The following is a 27,153-nucleotide window of genomic DNA, read 5'->3' as shown; positions in this document are numbered from 1 at the left end:
ATATTTATCACGAAAAATAAAATGAGCAAATCTCTTTCGATAACTGAAAATACTATTTACTTCCATGTAATATTAAAAGCTCCGAGTTTTTTTTTTTTTTTCCTCGGAATTTCCTGCAAAATGTAACGTAGTATCGGCAGACATAGAACTTCCCACGATTACCTAATAAATATTTTCAAATATCTGCCTCTTTGTCTGGATGCATGCATCTAAACAGACGTTAAAACTCGTTACATACATCAGAGGAACTCTACATAACCAATTTGGGGTCCACGGGCCCAGTAACCTATTATTTAATTGAATGACTAACCTACAATGCCTTTATAACATCAAAATCTTGCCTGCTAAAAGAATCCCCAAATGATATTTAAAATAAATAGCAAATACGAATTACTTTTTTTAAAAAAACCATAATTTTCATCGCAGAAATAAGTTTGAACCAAAAAAAAAATTAAAAATAGAATATGAAGCAGATAATTTCGATCAAGGATATATTTATTAAACTAAGATTGAATTTTATTTTTTAAGGGGGAGGAAAGGGGGAATTTCCCATTCTCTCCTGATCCCTTTAGTATCTATTTTGAACTCATCCCCCCTTTCATCTTCAGCTCAAATCCCGTATTAAGATCTTCTTGGTTGGCAACGAGATCAGCTCGTGCGTGTCGAGGGAAACGGTATAGTCCGTCCAAATCGACCCGAAATCCTTAGTAGAAAAAATATTTGTCGGTTGAAGGAGCATTATTTTTTTTATTATTTTTCGACGAATAAAAAATATCGATGAAGGAAGAGCAAGAGGAAAATATGGAGGATGGAGAGCGAGAGAGAGAGAGAGAGAGAGAGAGAGAGAGAGAGAGAGGTAAAAGGATGGGGATGAAATTTCAATAAAAATCCAAAAACTCTATTTTCGCTATCCGTCGAGTATTACAAAATCTTCTATTTTTTTTTCTTTTTAGATCCTGGAAGGATTCCATCGAAAAAAATAAAAGACGATCACGTGGTATACTTTCAACAATCTTATCGCGTAGATGACGTTTAAGAACAAGAATATCGTAACTTGATTTTCATAGACGACAATTATGAAGGTTAATTCGATAAACAGCAAACAACAAATGTTTATCAAATAAAACATTCCACCTGAAGCTCAAGCGCCAATGGGTTGCTTACAGGAAAATGTTTAAAAATTGCTAATAATTATACGTCGCAAATCGCAAAAAAAAAGGACGATAAATCTTGGAGTAGAAATTGACAGATATACATTAATTGTAAAAGCAAATTAGTTTCTAAGGATCATTCGCAACAGAAATTCGGGTAAATGTGTTGTAATTCGGGAGTATCCGAGTTTGGGAACTTATTTAACCAACAACAACGTTCGTAAGTGTCAACAAATCATAAATGAAAACAAAACACAAACAAATAAATATTCAGGAACTAACAAAAATTGTTTACATTCTATTTAAACTCCTTAAAAAATACCGAACATTTGAAGAAAAATTTATTTACGATGATTTTATTCTCACACTCGTTTAGGGCGCGAAAGAATCGACTGAAAAGTAAAATAAAATAAAAAAAAATTCGACCACGATTTGCAAATAGAAACGGAAGGAAATAGTGGGAGTTTCCGAGCGGCGTTTTATAGGCGGCTGCGAAACGTCTTTTACTTTATACATATCCCAGATGCTTCCCTAAAATATCAGATTCTACGTTCGACCTTCTCAATACAGGACTAATACCGAAACGCATTCGATAGAAAATATATGCAAATAAGCTCGATATCCTACTGAGAGAAGAGTGTTTCGAAGAGTTCTTCCGTGAAAAAGAAAAGAAATAAAGGGTATAAGGAACGGGGGAGAACTTCACCTTATTCTTTTTAGAATATTACGTATATTGGTATTCTATGTTTATTTCTATACCCCCTGAAAAAAAAGAGAGCAAGATGGTTGGTGCAAACAGATACAAACCCTTGTTTAAGAATAATGTGCACATTAAAATGAAAAATTAGTTTTATACGCTTTTTCAAATAAATAAATAAATACAATTCTAGTGTTAACCCTTTCCAATATACAAAAGTAGAAATATCAAAATTCGTAAATTAGTTTTCATTCACACCAACCAGTTTGATGAAATCAAGATCCCTTAAACACCTTAAATTTTACGGTGGTTTAAAATACTTCTTGCGATCTACATCAGCAATAAGTAAATTTCTTCTACTTGGAATCATTAAGAGGCCGTAGAACCCGCTACTAATATCTGATTAAAGGTAGGGGGACGGACTAACCGCCTGTTCCTCCTCCTTCCTTCCTAGCGTTTCAATGGCTTTTCACATATAAACAGAACGGTTCAGCACAGGGAAAGAGAACTTAGTCGCTCATAGATTGCGGAAGTCGCTACCTACGTGAATGCCACGTGGTTTCCAAATCCAATTATATTACGCGTGACGTCAGGGTTGACAGTTTCCAACGCTCCTCCCCTTTAATTCCAGCAGAAAGGCTTAGAAAATAAAACCTGTTAAGAATTCCAAGTCGAAGAAATCTATGTATTTCTGTCTAGATCAATAGAAATAAAGGAAGGGAAGAGAAAAGACGAGCAAGAGAGAGAGAGAGAGATAGAGAGATAAAGAGAGAGAGAGGAAAGAGAGGAAAAGTTGTAATCTGTTTTCAAATCGAATGCAAAGTGGTAGGGATCTTCATAGCAAATAACATCTCATGTTTTTAAAGTAGCCAGCATTCCATTCTCTTCCGGCTGCGCAACCTCAAGTTTTTAGGAATTGGGACTGATGCCTCAAAACTATTCCTTTCCCTTCTTTTTTCCCTTTTCTTTCTCTTTCAATCTCTCGACGTGGCTCTTTATCCCGTTCTATCATCCGCCCTTTATCTTTGTTTTAAAATATTTCCCTTGAAAATTTTTCCTTTCTATCAATCTCTTAAGGCGCGCTCGGTGCCGCGAAACTAGCCGGGACTTGCAAGGGGAGAATGGAAAATATTCCTCTTCCCCCACGTTTAGTTTTATCATTTTATAAACTTTTTCTTTTTTTTTTCTTGGTCTTCAGGATCACGTGGGTTAAGAGTAAAAACATCTTAACTGTAAATTTTTATAATTAGAGGAATTGTATTCTGTTCAAGCATATCTTCTAATAAGTATATTCAAATCAAAATATTCTAATCAGATCTAGAAATGACCGAGAATCGTTTTACGTAAGACCTTTCAAGATTGGTGCGAATCAAATGGCCCGTGTCTTTCCATTTCAAATTAGGCTTAACTAGATTCAGTTCTTAAGTAATTTAAAACTAAACCGAAGCTCAAAATGTCTACCTAGTTTCAAAACTCTCTAATATAATTTGCTATTATGAATTAGGCTAATACAAAACTACCCCTTTTCTGAAGATAGAACATTTTGTTCCGGAAGAAGTCTTTGAATTTTTTCTAGTTCCGTTTTTTTTTCCTAGGCCGGGTCGTATTTTTTAAGGGAAGTTCAGTATTTTTACGGGGTTTTCGTGATCGGAATTTCGCGCGGATCTATTCAAACTACTTCCATGTCTAATACCGCACTCCTTCGGTGGAGAAGCGAGGAGAGGAGAGGAGAGAGAGAGAGAGAGCGAAAGAGAGAGAGAGCGAGCGAGAGAGAGAGAGAAAGAGAGAGCGAAAGAGATGGAGAGCATCTTCCGCACGATTGAAGAGGATGCAGTTTCCCGCTAAACGCTTCATCCTTATACTAGAATGAGCACCTACATCAGGGAGGCCATCTTATCTCCCAAAAGGAAATCTATATATATTCGGATATCGTACCATATCACGAGCCACGAGTTTCGTGTCCACCGGTTTTTTCTTTTAGACTTATCCCAAGAGCGGGTAAATTTTTTATTTATATACACATATAATCTAAAAAGGCTTCTTTAAGTAATGGTTAAGAAACTACGTAAAATACTTGGATATTTGGTTTATATTAGATATTTTTTGAAAAAAAGAGGAAAGCCAACTTTTAGGGGCAAAAAGTCCCGTGTTATTCCTATGGCCCCTGTAGAAATGTTTACCCTGCCGCAGGAAAGTCATCCACCAGGCGCAATGCTATTTCAAGGTGATTTGCCTGAAGTTTTAAAATCGGTCTTAACTTTGTTTTCAACCTAATTTATACCATATCGCAGCCCTTAATTGGATCCATCTATAAATTTAATTATTTTGAAATGATCATAAAAATTTAACATAAAATTTTACATTTTTACTTCTATAAGTGCAAATTCCACACCATTCTAAATTAACTTTACTTTTAAATTTTATTCCTACTCCATCCTTAATTTTACACTTTACGACGACAATATGTGATCAAACTCAATATCAGAAACCCCCCAATATAACAGGCAATCCCGCTGAAACCCTTGTATGATAAAATAATAGAGACCCTATCGTCAAAAGGTAAAAACAAACACCAATTTTTTGACTACACTCTTATATAAAAGGATGTTTTACTTTAGTGAGATATTTTATGCCCCAGGGGTTTAAAAAACACAAAAAGGTTTGACTCGACAACTCCGCCAGATAGACAAACCTTCTTTGAAAACGAAATACCAGGCATAGATAAGTAAAATAAATAAATATAAGTTTCATCAGATCTGGGAGTATTCGTACTAAGCCTTAGCTAAGAAAATGCTTGAATATATATATTTTCGATATCTATGAAAAGCGCTTGAATAAGCTTCTATTCTCTTTGATGAGGAAACAAAGTCCTTTTTCGTTCCTTTTGTCTATTTACAATGAGGAAACTAGCTCCGCGAGATTTTATTGAGAAAAGGTAGATTGTACTCTAGAATATCTTTTTATTCGGAAGAGGCAAGCTAGCAAACTAGATAGCGATGAAAACAATTTTCATTTTAGTTAGATATAGGTAGGCGTTCTTTGTATAATATAACCCCCAACTACAGTCTCTCTTTGTTTCGTTTTTCTATTTCGACGTCAATTCCAAAGAAGGGGGGGAAAAAACCCCAATCTTTTCATCGTTGGTTTTAATTCTAATGAAATGTAAGGTTTCGGAACATCTTGGTTGAAAACGGTAACGTAAAAATCACTACTAAATATGGTTTAAAATAGTTCTGGAGAAATTATTAAATATGCAGCGTGGTTCGGAAAGGTTATTTTGAGTCGAAAATGTTCAATGACATTTTGTCGTCCGTAAAATAATTCAATCATAACTTGAAAACCATGACCCTTAAGGAAAAATGTCATAGAACATTTTCGATTCAAAATCGTCCAAAGAATATTAAGGGAAGAAAAGAAATATGTCATAACGGCTCCGTTTAGTGTTTTCAGATGATGATAAAGAGATACGTTTCTTTCTGAAATTTTATAAACCACAGTAATAATATAATCCTGGGCATAAGTCTATGCCCATAAAATAAATACTATAGTAAGTTTACAACGACGTGGCTTTTTATAACGGGCTTGGATCCATCTTGTTTGAGAGTCAATGATTGAACTTTTTTTCACCCCCATAGAAAAAGCACCAAAGACAAGAAAAAAATTTATATATTCTGCACCCTTAATCATATGTTAAAGCGCTTTCTTTCAGTCCTTTGTACATACTTTTCTCTCTATCTCTCTCTCGCTCTCTCTCTCGCTCTCTCTCTCTCGCTCTCTCTCTCTCTCTCTCTCTCTCTCCTTTAGAAGAACAATGAGAGGTTCTTGGAAGATTCAGTGAGAAGGGGTAAGGAAAAGATAGGAATACGAAATAACCAGAAGGACTTGCAGCTTAACTTTGACGCGTTTTAGTATTCAAAAGTTATTTTTAACGTTTAAGAGTTCAGTTCATCCTTTTTTTTTCTTTTTAGTTTTCCTTTGAAGTTCCTAGGGTTTCTATCAAAGTTTCCCGCCATTCTTGTCTGAAGAAGGTAGTATATAGTACTTCAATACTCGAGTACTTATTTATAAAAGAAAGTTGTATTTTAGTAGAAAAATAATTTATTTTATAGGTCTGAATAAAAACTTTTGCCTGATAATTTATTAATCTAACTTACTTTGACGAACATTGATATCAAAATAATGTGCATGCAAGTTACATAATAGATGAATGTGAAAGTTTTTTTATTCTACGGTTACTCTTGATTAAAGATGGGGTCCGCGGGCGCCGGAAGCTTTTTGGTTATTTTATAATATTTGATAGCAATATTCCATAAATTCACACCAAAAACAAGCTTTCTATTTTATTTCCAAATATTTAAAATTATTTTGTTAACTTCCCGCCTTTGTTGCTCGCATTAACGGCTTTATGACGACTCCAGTGAGATTTGAAATTTATGAGAATTATTTCGGAATGGTACTTTAGTTTTAAGAAATACGTTTCAACTACGAGAACTTTTAATCTAATTTAATATCGTAATAAGAGACTTTCTTTTCATAAATTACGCAACTATTCTATAAGAGCTCTATAGGCAAAATGTGGCGCTACGTCACAGACAAGGTGGTAACTCTATACAACTTACAGCACGTGGAATTGAACATTTTTATAATTTAAAAGTAATTTAAAAAATAAATAAATAAATAAACTTCACGTGCTTCGATTATATTCAGAATATTCTATCCAACCGAATCAAGAATTTTTAATCAATTTTAGGGATATATATATATATATATATATATATATATATATATATGGAAATTAATCAAGAAAACTGAGCCTGACCAACTGCTCTCTAATAATATTACACGCACAAAAGAGCTTTCCTTAATATTTAGCGCTACCTAGTACAATTTAATCTACGAAATTCCCCCCATTGTTAACTTTTCTTATGAAAAAAAAATTAGAAGGTATATACTCCCCTCCTCCTTCCACCCTCAGGGTCCATTCCCAAGGCCCTGAGACGAGAATCGCGTTGGTTTTAGGGATAGAGAATGAGTTCTAGTTGGTATGCTAATAAGCGGATTAAAAAGAATGAGGGCCCCTCCCCCCTCTTTCATCCCACCGATACAAAGAATAGGATAAAGCAAGATGGTCGTAGCTATAATAAACATATAGTTTCACCTCGAGAATTAACTTCATAAAAAGTTCTTAGTTTTAACGTTTCGCAATAAATTTAAATAGCAACCAGACCCATATTGACAGGTTTAGCCTAACTTAAGCCTTATCAAACCTAACACTAACCGGACCGTTTCAAAGAGGACAAACATCTTCCACTTCTACATCTCCCACTTTACAGCAATACATAATACACTCTTCCGGAAAAGGGGACTAATTACGGGATACAGAAGGTTTTTTTTTACCCCTTGGGCCTTTATTACTAATTTATAAGAATTGGGAAGAGGAGAGCTTTTTTTTACTTCCGTTTTAGGGTTAGCTTAGCTTGGGCAAACTTTTATTTTTTTAGCTGAAACTTCAACACATATATTTGGTCTTTCAACGCCGATTTCTCTTTCTAGCTAAGACCTATAGAGTTTTAATTATTTTATAGCGTAAAGAACGAAACGATGTAAGAAGGACTCAGATTATCTTCAAGATATAGTTTGGAAGACAAAAATATGGTAATTTTACAATTTTCCTAATTTCTTTCTTGAATGGCCTCTCTAAATTTCTTTCACAGATCATTGTGAGGAAAAATAAATAAATTTAAGCCTATATAAGTAGCTTATTTGTATTTTTGCTTCATCTCCTTTTTCTCTCCAATAAATCCTGATGAAAAATACCAAAACTTGTTTACGCAACCCTAACTCATACCCATAAAAAGACGTACGACACGAAGAGAAAAGCAACTATTACAGGTCTAAACGATGAACACCGCAGCAAAGACTTAGCAGCTCTCTAAATACCAGCTAAAAACCTAGAACGGCCTGGACTTAATTCGCCCGCATTCAGTGAACCATGCCTTAAATTAAATCAACGGTTTAGAACATCTGAGGTACGTTAGTTAGTTAGTTTTACGATTGGAATGCGTCCCAAAGGGACGCTTACATAATATACGAGTAGTCTCTTCCGTGGCTCGTCCCTAGTGACGCGTCGTAAGCCTAATCGAGGACGCCATGAAAATGAGAAATGACCTTAATGAAGCACCCGTTTTGCAGCTAGCTAGCTAGCAAACCTTCATTCAAAAGACGGCTGGCTATACGTCCTATCTCTCCTCGTACCCTTTTATCAGTGTATGCCATCTTGTATATAAGGGAATATCGCTACGAATGGTTGGGCCTTGGTCGCCCGTTTTCTCCCAAGTTCTATGGGATCCTTACATTAAGAAGCCCCTTTACCGGCTACAATTTCTAAATATTGTACTTAAACAAACTTTTAATGGTTAAATGTAGTAAGTATTAATTAAAACATTTTTTCATTGTAGCCTTTGATTTACCAGAAGAATACTAATCTCCCTTTGCTCTTGTTTTTCGTAAAATTGTTTGGCCATCTCATACGCCAAGTTTCACTTTCCATGGAGTTACTGTTTATGTCGACGTCAAGGAGAAGCGTTCAGTGCACATACCGAAGAAATTGGTTATGTAAAAAAGAGCGTGATCGGTTTTGCCATCCCCTAATGAGAGCAACCTTCAATTTTTGTTATAATCTGAGTTACAGCGTTTTTGAACTAAAATTGACCAGTTCTTATAAAGAGAACCGACTTAATATAACCCTCCCTTAAAGAGCAGGGAACATTCAACGTGACTATGAAAAATCCCCATGCTCGTGTCATATAAGTGCAAAGGGAGAAAATAAAAATTACGTATGTACATCATAAGAAGAGTTTGGTAACAAACTTAATACAAAGTGGCGTTAGATGATATTCGTCTTAATTAATAGGCTTAGAAAATGTCACGGCATCAATAAAGGGAGATTGTAATTATAATATTACTCGCTTTTATGTTGAAATATTAACGATGACATACCCGGGGTTACCCGCAAAGGCTTAAATATAACTCGCGTGAACAGGTTTGACAAGGTGAGTTATATAGTTTTGATCTTTGATCTCTCCCGAGTGACTTTCATTTCAAAAAGTTTTATTATATAAATGTGCCAAAAAGCTCGTGACAAGCAAAAACTAAAACTAAAAGTAAAATTTTCCTAATTTGGAAATGCTACTCCATTCCATCCCATGGGGGTTTTTGGTCTTTTATTTCTAACATCGTCATCTTGCACCCATAAGTTTATGACTACGAGTCTCCATCATAACAGTTTTTCTCCTATAGATAATAGAACTATCTCAGTTGTGACGTCAGTGCCTAGGTAAAACGTCACGGGTTTAGCTGAGGTAGTGGTCGGCCATGTTTGGTACTGCTTTGGTTCTGTGGGCAAATAGCATGGGTGACGACACACAAAGGCTTGAGGCCAGTTTTTGATGACGTCAGAACAATTATGCAATATAGAGGGGGGAAAAGGCACCAAAGCTACACTAAACGGCGGAGGCGGCAGCTAAAATAGTTTGTTTTTACTTTCGTTATTTCTCAAGGTACTCCACTGTTCGATTAAGACTTATGAGGTACGCGAACTTGTGCTTTTATTCTTGCACGGTTTATTATTGGCGCGAAAATATTCCTTTCCCGCGCTAGCAATACTACTAGACACGCGTATAATTTTGTCGGAATTTCTCCTTTGATTCGCTCTTTGGATCCATCATCACTCATTCCCGTTGGATTTAGTAATAAGCTCGGGAAATTGAAAGGGGTCGTGACCTTTTAATGCTTCATTCCAACGAACGACAAAAGCTTAACTTTCTTCAAGTTTCCACAATTCGCTATAGAAAAACACTTATGCAAACTATAGTTTAAAATACAAAAATTCGGAATCGAAATGGTTATCAAAATTCTATTCGTCTATCTCTTTTGCAAATTCAGGCATTTTAACCCAAAAAAAAATTGGGGAATTAGACTAAGGCTTCAGGGCCCATTAGACATTCCATTAAGCCTTGGTCCCTCTTTCAAAAACGCTCCCTTCTTTTTTTTGTTCTTTTCCTTCCATCCTTATCCGGAGAACCTTGATAGGATCGGGTTACTTGTGACGAGCAACACGAGAGCACCCGGAGCTATTTTGTAAAACGTAAATAGCCAATTTTGCCTCCATTTTCTACCTCAGAGACGCACCAGTGCATTCTCTCCTTTTTTTTAAAAAAAAAACCACTATTAAACGCGTTTTTGCGAAAAGAGAAAAAAAAACCTGGTAACGGAAAAGATGTAACAAGGGTTCGAAGCCAACCTTCTTATTCTAGATAAATATGTTATCCAGATAATTTCGATAAAAACTTTTGTTTATTTATATTTAAAACAACTAGGTACTTCTAAGGTACACTATGGACATATATATAGAGTGACCTTTGACCTCAGGTCACAGATGGACACTAACCATGTCTTAAATAAATAAAAAGATCTATGGAAATGTTTTAAAACTCAGTTTGCTATTATCGTTCAAATTAAACTATCTTTGTCACAACACTCAGTTCAGTTCAACAAACCCCTAAACCTTAATTTCTTTTAACAGTACTTAAAACATTTCCCGGAAAGATTTTCTCTGGTAGTGGTACTCTTGAGTTTCCTTCAATATGTCTTGGAATTTTCGCTTAATACTCTTTGAAAGTAGTACCTACATAGCAACGCGGCTTTCCCGAAGAATTTTTATCCCCTTATTCGTCGTAATAAGAGTGGTTTTCTTTTTCAATATAATAATCCTCTAAGAGAATAAAGTATGCAACGTTGAAATTAACTATCGTCAGCTCGGAAGAAAATGTCTACCGATGTACCCCGTCGCGTTCATCGAAGTTTAAATATGAAAATGAAATCCGATGGAAAGAGAATTAAAGCAAAACTAAAAATTTCTTGCTAAGCCCAATTTCTTTCCACAAAATAATTCCAACATTTTTAAATTCAGTCTGGAACTAGACACTGCGTATTAATTTGAAAATAAATAAAAAATATCGTTAAGCCTAGGTCTAGTTTGAATTTTATTCAATTTCTCGAGCTTTAATGGCACGTGTTTCGTTTTTGAATTTTGAAATTCCGGTGATTACTCGAGTGACTAACTAGTTAGAGGAAGCTTCGTTCAAATTGAGACACAGTTCATCACTCTAAATCAGAGGAAAGATAGGCAGACAGTTAACATATCGTAGTTGCTACCAGACTAGGTCTGGCCAATCGACCCATCAAATTGATGAACACCAGGATAGTGACTTTTCTATCGAGACCGAAGGCTTAACAGACGTACGAAACCCAACCGTGTCAAAGGTTAAATACGAATGATGATAGCTAGGGACACCTATCGCGCATAGGGTTCTCTCTTACACATAACGACCGGGCCAAGTCCTGTCAAATACGAAATCCTTGGTTTGAAGGCGTAAAACTGTTCCAAATAATTGTTACAGCTGGAAAGAGTTACTGTTAGCGCTTCGATAAAAGCGAAGCCAATTACAAATGGGACTAATAAATCATGGCAAAGGTTGTTAATATTGGTTCCCCCGTCTTTAACAGCCTTATTCATTGGCCAAGGCTTAAGATGAGAATTTTTCTGCTAGGAAATATACGTCAAAAAGTTTTAAAGTGCACGAGGTCTAGCTAGTCTAAAAATGGCTGCTGTTTAAGATAAATGACCTTATTCCCCGCTCCCATTTTATACTTTTCTAGCTCTTCTCTGTCTAGTTTTATATCTTTCGCACCTGCGGCGATTGGAAACAAAATTCATTGATGTGAGCTTTTAAACGAAAAGCACTCCTTAAAGGAATACTGAAATGGAAATTAAAGGCTATTTGATACATAGCAGAAGGTGTATTAATTTTTCACTCGCTTCCCCATCTATGACGTCATATGATCGTATGATCATACCCTATCTCTCCGTAACCAATCAGTAGCCTTGTTTTGACTTACGCGCTTTTAGAAATCAAGGTCACAAAGCTCTGACACAGTTGCTAGACTTAGAATACTAAGCCTGGGTCTAAGCTAAAATATCGGCAATTCTTAATTTCAAAACATGTTTAATTAATTTATTTCTATTCCACTTTTCCTTTACGCCATCGACTGTAATTCATTTCCAAAAGCGATTCCAACAAATAACAGGCCCTACAAATCTTTCCGCCATTGCAAATTTTACTTATAAATGACTCTAAAATGAAAATGGTCAATACAGCCTGCCCAGCTAGAGTTTATACGGTAAAACGTCAAGTATAACAAACTCGGGCAAAGCTAACCCCAAAAAGGTTATGTCTGTATATTAGAGTCGTAATCGGGAATGAACCCTCGCGCCCTCCCGCGGACTCCGGGAAAAATGACGAATGCAGTTAAGCAATGGGTACCAACCCCCGCGCCATAATTTTGCCCGCGACCCGGACTGCCAACCTCGTCAATCATTTCGCCAGCGCGAGCCAGGCAGGGATGTAGGATATGTCCTGGAAATTATCCTATTCCGAATTTACCGTGTCTTTTTCCACTACTCCGAGTACTATGAACTAAACATTACCCAAGAAAACCAGTTCGTATACACGACACTACATATAAATATAGTCATAAGTTCATAAGGTTTGTCACTGGTTACAAACTGGAGCTTGTCGTGAAGTGACGTAAGTCATAGATTCGAGGTAAAGCGACGCCTGGTGAGACGCTACCAAAGGCTTAGTAATGCAGACTAAATAGGACTAGATGGAAGTCCTGCAAAATTAACCACCGAGTGTATAGTACTTCAATTCTCGTTTGTCGTTCTCGAACTAGCTCGAGCTGTAAGTTTCTAGCATTACAAAGCATAGAGTAATGGCAGTACTACGTATGCAAACGTCACACTCTTATATCTCTTAGCTCAGTGTCATCCCCCTACTGGGCACGTACAGTATCCCCTCTTACAAGAGCGCGCCCAGATGTAGGGATAGACAGTAGATACACCCCTCTCAACTATAGGAAGCGTCATACTTACGGGACATATTATAAACTTATGATATAGTTCATATTATTATTAGAAGTGTATTTGTAGAGCATTGGGTTTAAATCATGCGTGTCAAAGCCGGCAAAGTGCTAGAGCAAGTTTTCCCCAACTTGATTCGAAGGATTATGTCCACGGGAAAGGGTGCGGATTGCCGAATGAGTAGATATAGGTCTATAGAGGATTGCCAGAGATAGAGAAACGTTTTCTTCGGGACGAATACAAGTATAGTTGGAATCAGTCTGAAGGAAGGAGTGGTGGAATCCGATCCGATCCGATATAACCCGTTAAGCCCTTAGGAACGGGAGGGGACTCCCTAGAGTATCTACTCAATTTAGTCAGATTAAGAGTGGGTGCTTCAGAATGACTCATTTCTCACACCGGTATATCCCCCCTTCCCGATTTTATCGGAAATCAATGCATTCTTATAAAGAACTTCCCATTACAAATTCTTACATTACAAGTCGTGAGAGAGAGAGAGAGAGAGAGAGAGAGAGAGAGAGAGAGAGAGAGAGAGAGAGAGAGAGAGAGAGAGAAATCGTATTAGGTTCTCTGATAGCAAAGAAATCTCGCTGTATAGACTAAACACCAGTTTTAGTTATTGTTATTTGGTCTCAAGTGGAATCGAACCCGAAACTGTCAAGTCTACTTTGTAAATCTCAAATCAGATGCTGTACTTCGAGGTACCGTGCATAAACTAGTGAGAGCTTGGAGAGACGAAATTCTCCGTTAGCCCCATGCATCTTTCAAAACCCTTTGCCGATTACTGGCTCGGTCATACATACAGTCAGTTAAGCATGTTTTTTACAGCGAAAGAGAGAAATTTGTTTACAACTTTACCCCCTCCATCTTTAAACAATTTAGATATCAAGTTTTAAACGCTGAATCAAAAAAATATCTTAAAAAGCATACGATATTCCATTAACAAAGATGGACGCAAACCTAATTACCAACTCCAAACTTCATGACGCCTCCGTGGAGGTTATATCAAACTAAACTACTTCGCAATATCCTTCAAACACTAAAATACTACCAAAATAAACTATTTTAAAATTGGTTCTATAATTCGCTTCCACCCAAAAGAAAAACACGCATAATTTAAAACAGAAAAAAAGGAAGTCCGAAATAGAACGAGGTATACGACTTTGCAACCTTCATTTAACGTAACAAAATTAAGAAAAAAAAACTGAAAACATTCCCACTCTAAAATTGGAGCGTATACCACGGACTACACATCCAGTCGTACAAGGAAACGAAAATAAACGAGCGAAACGTGAAAGTAAAAACTTTGTCGGTTTCTTCTACGCTTTGGATAAGGATTAAGACGCAACGATGTCGCCAAGAAAACTAACTAAAGTATAGCCGCTAAGAAAGAAAAGTACCAGAAACTTTTCGGGAAATTAGCTTTTGCGACCGTATACTGATGCAGGCAGAACTTGAATAGTGACTTGGAGAAAGAGTTCTCAGGCAAAAGTTCCTAGTTCCGAAAGAGAACCGGGCAGTTACTTCCTCCAATGGGATTTTACAATCTTTTGTTTTCCGTGAACGAGAGAAAGATCCGACAAGGGGATTCGCTAATCCTTCCAGTTTTCTTTCCAAAGTTCCACCTTAGTTTTCCCCAACTTAAATGGATAGTCGGTAGAAAATAATTCTTCTTCGTGAGACCATTACATACAGAGAAACCAAAGGACAGAGGCGATGCTGGCATTGGGGTTTTCACCCTCTCGCCAAGAAGCACTCAGTGCCAGATTAAGGTGGGGGGCGAGGGGGCACTGGCCCTCGGACGTAAGACTTTTTGGGGGCGCAATATTTGCTTTTCCTTTTATCCCTGCTTAAGGGAGCGCGTATTATCTCGCCCCCCCCCCCCGGATGCAAAAATTGGAAGCACTGCTAGAGGTAATACGAGTTGGCTAGTGAACTCAGTCCCTGTGTGTTGGTCTCCACTGAAGTGATTTCCGAAATGGTCTGTACTACTACCACTTTAACTCTCTAACCTATACTCTCCATTGAAGCTCTCATATTAAATATCCTACCATTCCTTAGAGGGTCTTAGGTATCCATTACATTTCTAGGGAAGTTTTTATTTTTAATCCCAGTACTTTATACTTAAAGTTATAGGGAACCTTCTTTAGCCAGCAGCCGCCCTTTCACCCATGGGAAACCTAACCCTAAGATTCCTTTATTTAAATTTTAAGTGGGATTAAAGTTAATGATAACGTTCCTTACATAATTCAAAGCCCTTTTTGAAAAAGGAGAATGTAGAAGTAATTTGGCATGGATTTGGGGAATTTTTCGATTTCTAATAATTGGATGAAATTTGAGAGTCGTCGTTTTTGAATGGACTCACGTTTCGTAGTGGATGATTGAAAACCTTTTTTTTTTTGCCCTTCTCCAAGGGCATAATTTGTTAAAAATAAAAAAAATTAATAAGTACTTACCAAAAGATGTTCTTGTTGAGATGTTCACTCATTAGCCCATGATAATACACGCGTGTTTGTCACAAAAGTTCACAGTTTTAAAATTTGACGAAAGAAGTCCTTGTAGCGATGCTCACTCGTTAATCCATCGCTGATTCCTCACATTTGTCAAAAAAGTTCACAGTTTTTAAGTTCAACGAATGAAGACGTTGTAGCGAGGTTCACTTGTTAATCCACCACAGAATCCTCCCATTTGTCGCAAAAGTTCACAGTTTTTAAGTTATACGAATTTAGTCATTGTAGCGAGGGGTTCACTTGTTAACACTTCATAGAATCCCCGCATTTGTCACGAAAGTTCATAGATATTAAGTTCTACGAACGATGTTCTCACAAGGATGTTCACATAATAATATACGCGCGTGTGTCACAAAGGTTCACAGTTTAATACATCAACGCGAACTGATTTTGTTGAGAGTGGACTACAGGGTAATGTTATTCGTCTTAATGTATAAATTCATCTTACGTCTTGTAGAAATTGAAGATTTCTGAAATTAAAGATAAAGATTTACTGATGATGAACGAAAATTATGAATTAACGTACACGCTAATACAGAATAAAGTAGGTAAAAGAAATTAAATGTTTATATTTTAAAAATTTAAAGATGTTTTCAACTCTTAGCTCTTAGATGTTTAAAGTTTTTTTTTTAATTTCCAGCTATAAAATTAATGAAAGAATAAAACAATCCCCAAGAGACTTGAAAGGCACTGAAAAATTTAAAATTATTCAAATAAGAACTTTGGTATAGTAATTTTTAATAAGTCCGCTAAAATATTTCAACTTAGAAAAAAAAACCCGAACGTGAAAGAATTGTTGTAAACTAAAATATTCAAAAAATAAAGATCTCGTGAAAAAACGGAAGTAAAAAATTACGTTAAATTAGAAGTTAATAAGTAAAAGTGAGATAGAGGATGTAAGATCTGGATTTTGCGCAGAGAAGCATTCTGGGATTTTTAAACGGGGTCTCATGATTGCGTCCAACAACTCTACTCTGGAATTAAACTTTGTTCCTCCAAGCTCTAGCGAGAAAAATGTCTTACTTCACTTCTGTTAATGGATTTCAACGTAGATAAATATATCGTAAGATTTGCATAAGGAGCTAAGCTGAAGAAGATTTATCTTTGGAACGATAGAGAGAGAACCTTTTAATTCTCAAAGGACATAGAAGAAAGAAGAAAGCGAAAGAAGAAGGAAAAAAAATACCTAGGCCTAAACCGTTTAAATATTAATGAAAGAGAAATTTTCTCTGCATTGGAATAAATCATTTTCCGTTATGACGTACTTAAATGTTACCGGAAGCGTTTTGGCGCCTAAAGGCACGTACTCCTGTTAAGATTAAACTCTAAAATTATTTTTATACCTTAAGACTTAGAACCTAGACGTTAAACACTTAATTTCCTTAACTTTAAATTTAACAAAGCGTTGCGCTTTCCTATGGACGACCTGCGGCAATAAAAGTCTGCCTACAATTCACTAGGCGATTGTTAAGTGCTGCCGCGTAGCGCCTTTATATTTCTATGAGAATTAGCTTCTATTTTTAAAACATAGGGGGCATCCTTTACGTTTCCGTACCGTACGACTCTACCTAACCCCTGAGGATACTGGGAGGACTTCGGTGTCGTTCCGCAGATGGGGTACATAGGCAACGTTATAGGTATGGGATTGCCACTCCATCTCTTTCTCTCTCCTTCAAGGTATCTTCTTAAATATTGTAGATAAAAACATGGTTTCAATTGATAAATTCATTATTTTTTACGCTCTTTCAATTAAAAATAATAAGAAATTCTATCCTGATGTATCCCCTTTAAGTATGCCCTGAGATATTTTTTCTTCCACTTTTTAGCCATATCGTAGTATACGATAGGCTCTTAGTTTGACCCGAGCCGTCGTAGTAGTAGTAGTACTAGTAGTGGCCGGGGTTGTCGCTTCGTTATCGTCAGATTTTAGCTTAGAGGGCTCCTTCGGATTTCCGAACCCCCCCTACCTAGCCAGAGAGAGGGAGCTTGTTGAGGAAGATCGTCTATGAAGAGGGGATGGAAATCCGCGGGGCCATGTGTCTAAGGGTCCGAAGGAGCCCTTTAAAAGGAACTTTATATTACCACAACCCACCCATAGGTGTTACTGGGCTCGGTTAGAGATTTAATTTTAATTAAGATTTTTTTCAGGTCAGACCCGGGAATCGAACCCGGGTCCCTGGCGTAGTAGACAAGCATTCTACCACTCAACCATAGAGACTTGATTAAAACCCCGAGTTTTTTATCATTTATTTTTATCTCTAAAATGTCGGGGTGATGTGGGGTGGGGTACCTCTTAATCTGTGGGGTCGGATACTTTTGAATTTTGCTCAGATTCCGAAGTTATTTTTTTATTTAGTTTTTTATTCAAATAAGATTTAGTCAAACGAGGCAGAATTGTATGTGCTTGTGTTGTATAGCGGTTATCTCATCCGCTTCACAATCGGAAGGTCACGGGTTCGAGACCCCGTGGGTGCGGAGAAATTCTTTTAATCTCGTTAGTTTAAATTCACAACTAAATTAGCTCAGAGAGGGTTCATCATCGTGTATCATGGCGCAGTTGGTGGCGGCGTTGAATGAAGGAACTTCAAAGATTAATATTCAAAGATGGTCAGTATCTCACAGAGGATCAGTACCCGAAGTTATTTTTTAGATAGTTTTTAATTCAGATAAGATTTAGTCAAACGATGCAGTATTGTACATGTGTCGGTAGTATAGCGGTTATCTCATCTGCCTGACACGCGAAAGGGCCCGGGTTCGAGACCCCGTGGGTGCGGAGAAATTCTTTTAAGCTCGTTAGTTTAAATTCACAACTAAATTTGCTCAGAGAGGGTTCAACAACGTGTATCATGGCGCAGTTGGTAGCGCCGTTGAGTGCCAGTGCTCAAAAGATCAATCTTCGAAGATGGTCAATACCCAAATCGGTCAGTATCCCAAGTGGGATCAGCCGCCTAAGCGGTAAGTATCTCTAGTGGGATCAGCCGCCTAAGCGGTAAGTATCTCTAGTGGGATCAGCACAGAAAGCGGCCAGTATCCCAAGTGGGATCAGCACCGGCCAGCATCCCAAGTGGGATCAGCACCGACCAGTATCCCAAGTGGGATCAGCACCGACCAGTATCCCAAGTGGGATCAGCACCGACCAGTATCCCAAGTGGGATCAGCACCGACCAGTATCCCAAGTGTGATCAGCACCGACCAGTATCCCAAGTGGGATCAGCACCGACCAGTATCCCAAGTGGGATCAGCACGGACCAGTATCCCAAGTGGGATCAGCACCGGCCAGTATCCCAAGTGGGATCAGCACCGACCAGTATCCCAAGTGGGATCAGCACCGAAAGCGGCCAGTACCCGATGAAGTCGTGTCTAATGAAGTCAGTGCACAGATACCGAAGTTATTTTTTTATAGTTAGTATTTAATTCAAGTAAGATTTAGTCAAATGACGCAGATTGGTATGTGTATAAGTAGTGTAGCGGTTATCTCACCCGCTTCACACCCGGAAGGGCCCGGGTTCGAGACCTCGTGAGTGCGGAGAAGTTCTTTTAAGCTCGATAGTTTAAATTCACAACTAAATTACCTCAAAGCGGCTTTAACACCGTGTATCATGGCGCAGTTGGTAGCGGCGTTGAATGACGGAGCTTCAAAGATCAATATTCAAAGATGGTCAGTATCCCACAGAGGATCAGTAAAAGTAGTTACTTTTTATATTTAGTTTTTATTCAGATAAGATTTAGTCAAATGATGCAGAATTGTATATATATTTGTTGTATAGCGGTTATCTCATCCGCTTCACACCTAGAAGGGACCGGATTCGAGACCACGCGGGTTGGATGAATTTTTTATGCTCGTTAGTTTAAATTCACAAACAAATTAGCTCAAAGAATGTTCAACACCGTGTATCATGGCTTAGTTGGTAGCGCCGTTGAGTGCCGGTACTTAAATGATCAATCTTCGAAGATGGTCAGTGCCCGATGAAGCAATGTATTATGAAGTCCGTGCTCAGATACCGAAGTTATTTTTTAGTTAGTTTTTTATTCAAATAAGATTTAGTCAAACGATGCAGAATTGTATGTGCTTGTGTTGTATAGCGGTTATCTCATCCGCTTCACACTCGGAAGGCCCCGGGTTCGAAGCCACGTTGGTGCGGAGCAGCTCTTTTAAGCTCGTTAGTTTAAATTCACAACTAAATAAGCTTAAAGAGGATTGAACACCGTGTGTCGTGGCGCAGTAAGTAGCGCCGTTTAATTACGATGCCACAAAGATCAATATTCAAAGATGGTCAGTTTGCCTCAGAGTGTCAGTACCTGAAGTTTTTTTTTAGTTAGTTTTTAATTCAGATAAGGTTTAGTCAAACGATGCAGGATTGCATACGTATTTGTTGTATAGCGGTTATCTCATCCGCTTCACACCCGGAAGGGCCCGGGTTCGAGACCCCGTGGGTGCGGAGAAGTATTTTTAATCTCGTTAGTTTAAATTCACAACTAAATTAGCTCAGAGAGGGTTCATCTTCGTGTATCATGGCGCAGTCGGTAGCGGCGTTGAATGACGGAGCTTCAAAGATTAATATTCAAAGATGGTCAGTATCTCACAGAGGATCAGTACCCGAAGTTATTTTTTTAGATAGTTTTTAATTCAGATAAGACTTAGTCAAACGATGCAGTTTTGTACATGTGTCTGTGGTATAGCGGTTATCTCATCTGCCTGACACGCGGAAGGGCCCGGGTTCGTGACCCCGTGGGTGCGAAGAAATTCTTTTAAGCTCGTTAGTTTAAATTCACAACTAAATTTGCTCAGAGAGGGTTCAACAGCGTGTATCATGGCGCAGTTGGTAGCGCCGTTGAGTGCCAGTGCTTAAAAGATCAATCTTGGAAGATGGGCAATACCCAAATCGGTCAGTATCCTAAGTGGGATCAGCCGCCTAAGCGGTTAGTATTCTATAGATAAGGCCTGATGACGGCTTTAATGTATAAGGAAGGTTTTTGGATTGGTTTTAACTTTTTTCGTATTAAGTTTATTGTTTCGAAATTTTTCTACTGAACTAAAATCCGGGCCCTTAATATGTGGTAAAAATTTCAAGATGATCCACCTAATATTTTATTTTATAAAGCATAAAGTTGCTAAGGGTGGTTTTCATTTCCATAAAATTAATCACAGATTTTGGCGAAAAACTAGAGAATCTCCATAGAAATAACATGGGAAATTTTCCAAACTTACCCATTTTGTAACTACCCCTACAAAAATAACTATACGTTTGATAGATTTGAAAACGGTCTTAAATGAAAGCCCCATTTTTAAAGTGGGCGCCAATTTTGTTTCATTAAGAAAAGCAAAGTTTAAGTATTGTTTTTAATAGTTTTAAGTACCTGCTCCGAATTACGTGGTTTACCTTTAAACTGTGGAACTTAAGACTTTTTTGCTTGGGTTAAGTAATAAAGAAAGTCATTCTAGGACATACGTCGTTTTACTGCGGATAATCAAATTGGTAGGGCAATTAGCTAGCTTAATTGTCATTATAACTATTGCGCGTCCAACTAATTTAGGTGCGAAGTACAGATTAAACTTAATTAAACAAATTAAGCAATTAAAGATAATTAAACAAAATAAGCAATTAAAGATAATTAAACAAAATAAGCAATTAAAGATAATTACCAAATATAGGTAATTAAATTTTTACACGAGTCTGCTTGTGTACAAGTCTACGGAATCTGTTTAAGCGCAGACCTACAGAATATTTTTGTGCAAAGGAGTATAAAATCTCTTTCTGCAGAGGCCTATGCAATCATTTCGTGCACAGGCCTATGGAATATTGTTTTACACAGGCCTCTGGAATATTGTTTTACACAGGCCTATGGAATATTGTTTTACACAGGCCTATGGAATATTGTTTTACACAGGTCTACGGAATGTTTTTGTGCAAATCTGCATGGAATCCTTTTGAGTATAGGAGTATGGAATCTTCTGTGCACAGGTCTATGGTATTTTTGATCATGGGTCTATGGTATATTTATGTGCACAAGTTTGAAGAATCTTTATGTGCACACAAGTCTGAAGAATCTTTATGTGCACACAAGTCTGAAGAGTCTTATGTGCACACAAGTCTGAAGAATCATTATGTGCACACAAGTCTGAAAAATCTTTATGTGCACACAAGTGTGAAGAATCTATGTGCACACAAGTGTGAAGAATCTATGTGCACACAAGTCTGAAGAATCTTTATGTGCACACAAGTCTGAAGAATCTTTATGTGCACATAAGTCTGAAGAATCATTATGTGCACACACAAGTCTGAAGAATCTTTATGTGTCCAAGTGAAAAATCTTTATTTGCACAGGTCTACGACTTCTGTTTGTGCACAGGTCTACGACTTCTGTTTGTTCACAGGTCTACGACCTCTGTTTGTGCACAGGTCTATGGAATATGATTTGCTCATTTCTATGACATCTCTTTTTGCGCAAGTCAATAACATTTGTTTATGCTCAAGTCTAAAACATCTGTTTGTACACAAGCCTAAAACATCTGTTTGTGTACAAGTCTAAAACATCTGTTTGTGCAGAAGTCTATTCCATCTGTTTGTGCACAAGTCTATTCCATCTGTTTGTGAACAAGTCTATAACACCTTTTTGTGATCAATTCTATAACACCTGCTTGTGAACAAGTCTATAACACCTTTGTGTGAACAAGTCTATAACATCTCTTTGTGCACAAGTCTATAACATCTGTTTATTCACAAGTCTATGACATCTGTTTGTGCACACGCGAGTGACGTCTGTCTGAGCAAAGGTCTACGGAATATTTTTGAGCACGGGTCTACGTATTATTTTTGTGCAAATGGGTATGGAATCTTTTTGAGCATAAGGGTTTGAAATCTGTTTGAGCATAGGGGCATTGAAAATGTTTGTGCATAACTCTATGGAATCTGATGTGCACATGTCTATAACATCTCTTTTTGCGCGAGTCTGCGACATTTCTTTGTGCACAAGCCTGTGATTCTATTTGTGCACAAGTGTACGAAATATTTTTATGCATTGGTGTACGGAATATTTTTATGCACAATTGTACGAAATATTTTTGTGCACAGGTGTACGAACTGTTTTTGTTCACACGTGTACGGAATATTTTTGTGCATAGGTGTATGGAATATTATGGTGAAAATGGATTTGGAATATTTTTGTGAACAGGTGTACGGAATATTTTTATGCACAATTGTACGAAATATTTTTGTGCACAGGTGTACGAACTGTTTTTGTTCACACGTGTACGGAATATTTTTGTGCATAGGTGTATGGAATATTATGGTGAAAATGGATTTGGAATATTTTTGTGAACAGGTGTACGGAATATTTTTGTGAAAATGGATACCGAATATTTTTGTGCACAGGTGTACGTGAAAGTTTTGTGCACAGGTGAACGTGATATTTTTGTGCAAATGTGTAAGGAACATTTTTGAGTATAGGGATATGGAATGTTTTTGTGCAGAGGTCCATGGATTATTTTTGTGTACAGGTATATGGAATGTTTTTGTGCAGAAGTCCGTGGAATAATTTTGTGTACAGGTATATGAATCATGTTTGTGCACAAATCTATAGAATGTTTTGTACACCGGTCTAGGACATATGATTGTGCACAAATCTATAGAATGTTTTGTACACCGGTCTAGGACATATGATTGTGCAAAGGTCTAAGGTATGTGTTTTTGCACAAATATTTGACATCTATTTATGCACAAGTCTAAGGTATCTGTGTTTACAGGTCTACAAAATATGTTTGTGCACAAGTCTGAAGAATCTTTATGTGCACAAGTCTACGGAATCTCTTGTGCAAATGTCGATGACATCTCTTTTTGAGGAAGTCTATGAAATCAGTTTTTTACACAAGCATATGACATCTGTTTGTGCACAAGTCTATAACATCGGATTGTGCAAAACCGTGTGACTTCTGTTTGTGATAAAGTCTGTGGAATCTATTTGTGCACGAGTCTACGTAATATATTTGTGCGCAAATCTATGGAATCTGTTTATGCGCTAGTCTACGGTATCTGTTTGTGCACGGGTCTACGGAAAATGTTTGTGCAAATGGGTGTGGAATATTTTTGAGCATATAGGGGTATGGAATGTTTCTGAACAGGTCCAAGGCATGTTTTTGTGCACAGGTCCATGGAATATTTTTGTACACATGTCTATGTCACATGTTTATACAAAAGCCAATAGAATATTTTGTGCATAGGTCAATGGAATCTTTTTGTGCACAGCACAGTTTTATGAAATATTTTGTGCGCAGGTCTAGGGAATATTTCTGTGCAATGGTTACATCTCCATGAAATCTTTTGTTCACAGGTCTATGGAAACTTGGCGTGCACAAGTCTATAGAATGTTTTGTGCACATGTCTATGACTTCTGTTTGTGCACAAAACTATGGAATCTGGTTTGAACATGTCTATGACATCTGTTGTGCACAAGCCTGTGACTTCCACTTGTGTACAAGTCTACGCAATTTTTTTGTGCACATGGCTACGGAATCTGTGCACAGATCTCCGGAATCTGTTTGTACACAGGCCTACGGCATCTGTTTGTGCACAGGTTTAAGGAATCTGTTTTTTTACAGGTCTACGGCATCTGTTTGTGCACAGGCCTACGGCTTTTTTTTTGAGCACAGGTCTAGGGAATCTTTTGTGCACAGTTTTATGGAATCTCTTTGGGCACAGGTCTATGGAATATTTTTGTGCACAGGTCTATGAAATCGTTTTGTGCAAATGGGTATGGAATCGTTTCGTGCAATTGGGTATGAAATTGTTTTGTGCAAATGGTTATGGAATCTTTATGGAAACAGGTCTATGAATTCTGTTTGTAAACAAGTCTAAGACTTCTGTTTGTGCACTAGTCCGTGGAATGGTTATGGAATCTTTATGGAAACAAATCTATGACATCAGTTTGTGCTCAATTCTAAGGGATCTGTTTGTGCACAATTCTAAGGGATCTGTTTGTGCACAAGTCTACGGGATCTGTTTGTACACAATTATATGACATGTGTTTTCACAAGTCTATGTTATCTACGAAATATGTTTGCGCACTCAGGGTGACCACAAATAACCTTGTAATAGTTATAGGAAAATAGGAAATTTACAATTGATTTACAGGAAATTATAGGAGACTAGCTGTTACCCGCGGCATCGCTTGAGTCTAGTAAGAACTTCCATCAAGTATGGGTACATTTTACTGATTCGACTAATATTTTTGTAGCATCCTAGGAGCGAAGGCACTCGGCTTCGCCCATCAGCTCGTCGAAACATTTTTTATTACTTTACACGCAGACATTCTATAAAGAAAGGTTTTTAAATATCTGGCCGCCATTTAAAATATGGCAACAAATCGATCCCGAAAGACCATATAGCCCGTCTATAGGTTAAAGGAATCCAGTGTACTAAATATTTGTGAATTCGGTTGAAACTCACGGACTTTCTTACAAAGAGAAGATTTGTTACATTTCTGGGCGCCATTTATGAAGATGGGGGCGGATTGGAAAAATCTTTCTTAGTACGCGCCTACTACTTACGAGTAACGTTCCTCCAAATTTTCAGCCTTCTGGGGCTAGCGGTTTGGGTTGGGCGATGATTATCAGTCAGGACTTTGATTTATATAGATATAGATGTATAATTAAAAAAACAGGAAAAGACAAGAGAACTACTCTTGAAAAAATAGCAAAATATAGGTTGCAAATGCTTTGAAAGTAATAAGACAAGATTTACAAAGGAGCTTCGGTTTAATTATAACCATAAGTTCGTAAGATATGTTACATAAATTTGTCACTGGAACCTGAGAGCTTGTCTCGAAGTGACGTAAATGAAACGTCATAGATTCTCGTAAAGCGACGCCTGATGAGGCCCTGTCAAAGGCTTAGTACAGACTAAATAGGAAGATGGAGTAGAAAATCGAGTGTAGTCAATTCTCGCGTCGTTCTCGAACTAGCTCTCATTTAGTCTCTAACATTTCGAAATATAGGAAGTGTCATACTTATGGAACGTAATCTTAGAAACATATGCTATAACTTTAAAACCACAGACTTCCGTGACAAATATTTTTAGAGGCTTCCATAGCTTTGGTGATATATAACAAAACCAAAAGTGAGAGCCCACAAAATATCTACAATTTCAAAAAATAGGAAAATATAGGAAAATTATCGAAATTATAGGAACTAATAGGAAGACATCCGAAAATAGGAAAAATTATACAATTTAGGAAATGCGGTCACCCAGCGCAGGTCTATGGAATATGTTTGTGCACAGGTGTATAGATTGTTTTTGTACACAGGTCTACGTAATAATTTTTTAGCCTAAGTCTTCGGAATCTATTTGTATTATTGCATCCACTGTGCTTTGCACGAGAAAACGACGAGAAGGCAATTTGAGTTGGACTGGGCGTTGAAGCAATCAAGAGTAATACTTCTATAATAGATGGTTAGGGCCTTGTTAGTTCAAACGTGGTAACTAATATACGCGCAACACCACAAGACTTAATGGAGCGCCTGCTTTTCAGTATACGTTTTAAAATACTAGTTTCTAAACAGTTTTAATTCATATTAAGACTGAAGTGGCAGATATTAATCAAAACTGTCTTTGTACACGAAGACGCGAAAAAGTAAGAGATAAGTGTAGAAAATTAATTGTTTGAAGTAACAGATATTCAAATTTTCATTTTTGAAGACGTGATTATAAAACATCAATTATTTTAAAAAATTTCTTATCTTAGTTTTTTCACAAAAATTTCAGAGAAACTACCTTGATACTACTGTTTATATTCGAGAAACATTTGCTTCGAGGAAGTTCAAATACTCGGATATCTGAAAAATAGAGCTATGGTCAGTAGCCCTATCTTGGAACACTTTCTCAAACTTTTTGGAAAGTCAGATTTTTCAGTAACAAATAAGTTACTGAAGTGAACAAGTAGACCATTACAATAAGTTTGAACTATTGCCGATCGATTGCACCCATTTTCAGATTGCTAAGACGCGTACTTTTCCTACAAAATGGGTTTTAAAAAAGGTCTATTTCAGCCCTAACTTGGAACGGTCCGTCCTAAATTGGAACGCCCCCGTCCTAAATTGGAACGCCCCGTCCTAATTTGGAACACCCTAATTTAAATACGAAAATAACCGAGTTTTTGCAACTAATAATAAGCAAATATAATTTGTTAGCGATGCTACGACCATCTAGCGACCAACGATTGCCATTTTATACCTGTACATATATTTTAAAGGGCACTGAGTGTCATCTGCTTAAAGCTTCAAAAATTGGCGCGCTGTCAGTTCACTACGGTTAAACATTGTAAATTAAATGCACTCTAACGGTATTTCGAATGAAATAATTACCAAGTTAGATCAAAGTAACCTACACTGTTATGTTTTTGTGGCGTAACTGTGTCGAATCTACATTTTACATCAAATGAGTCATGATACGGTGTTTGAAACCCAATATCACTAGGCGAAACATGCTAAATCAGCTAAAATTGGCATCACGTTTATGACTAAATTTGGATACTGGGCTAATAATTCCAGTATCTTTTCCGCATCTTAATCTACGCTTACGGGACCAAAAGTATTAAACAGGTAATGAATCAACGCATCTTCTAAGGTTTTTTTTGTTGTCCTTTAGTGAGTAAAACATTAGTTATGGATGTAAAAAGATAGATTAAATTTTCGTGTATCGGGGTGTTCCATTTTAGGCAAATGAGGACATATTTTCTATTCGAGTTTTCTCAATATTTTTTGGGCCTAACCTGGCGTTTAAAGTGTTTAATTTGAAGAGAAAGATCCGAAGTTTTCAA

The 27,153-nt window shown here is 37.2% G+C and overlaps 1 protein-coding gene across 1 annotated transcript in view; it reads right to left on the bottom strand.

The window, feature by feature from the left end:
- Positions 1 to 27,153, bottom strand: part of LOC149704971 (uncharacterized) — a 209,428-nt gene that overhangs the window by 170,799 nt on the left and 11,476 nt on the right. The window contains exon 2 of the mRNA XM_089865115.1: positions 15,289 to 15,812. The gene's annotated coding sequence lies outside the window, so the exon portion shown is untranslated. The remainder of the gene's footprint in view (positions 1 to 15,288; positions 15,813 to 27,153) is intronic.

This window comes from Phalangium opilio, unplaced genomic scaffold (genome assembly GCF_054372755.1).
Source record: "Phalangium opilio isolate 3A_F unplaced genomic scaffold, DU_Popi_V2 ptg000014l_1, whole genome shotgun sequence".
In the NCBI taxonomy this organism is placed as follows: domain Eukaryota; kingdom Metazoa; phylum Arthropoda; class Arachnida; order Opiliones; family Phalangiidae; genus Phalangium; species Phalangium opilio.
The sequence above is the reverse complement of the archived record's forward strand: the minus strand, read 5'-3'. Positions and strand labels throughout refer to the sequence as shown.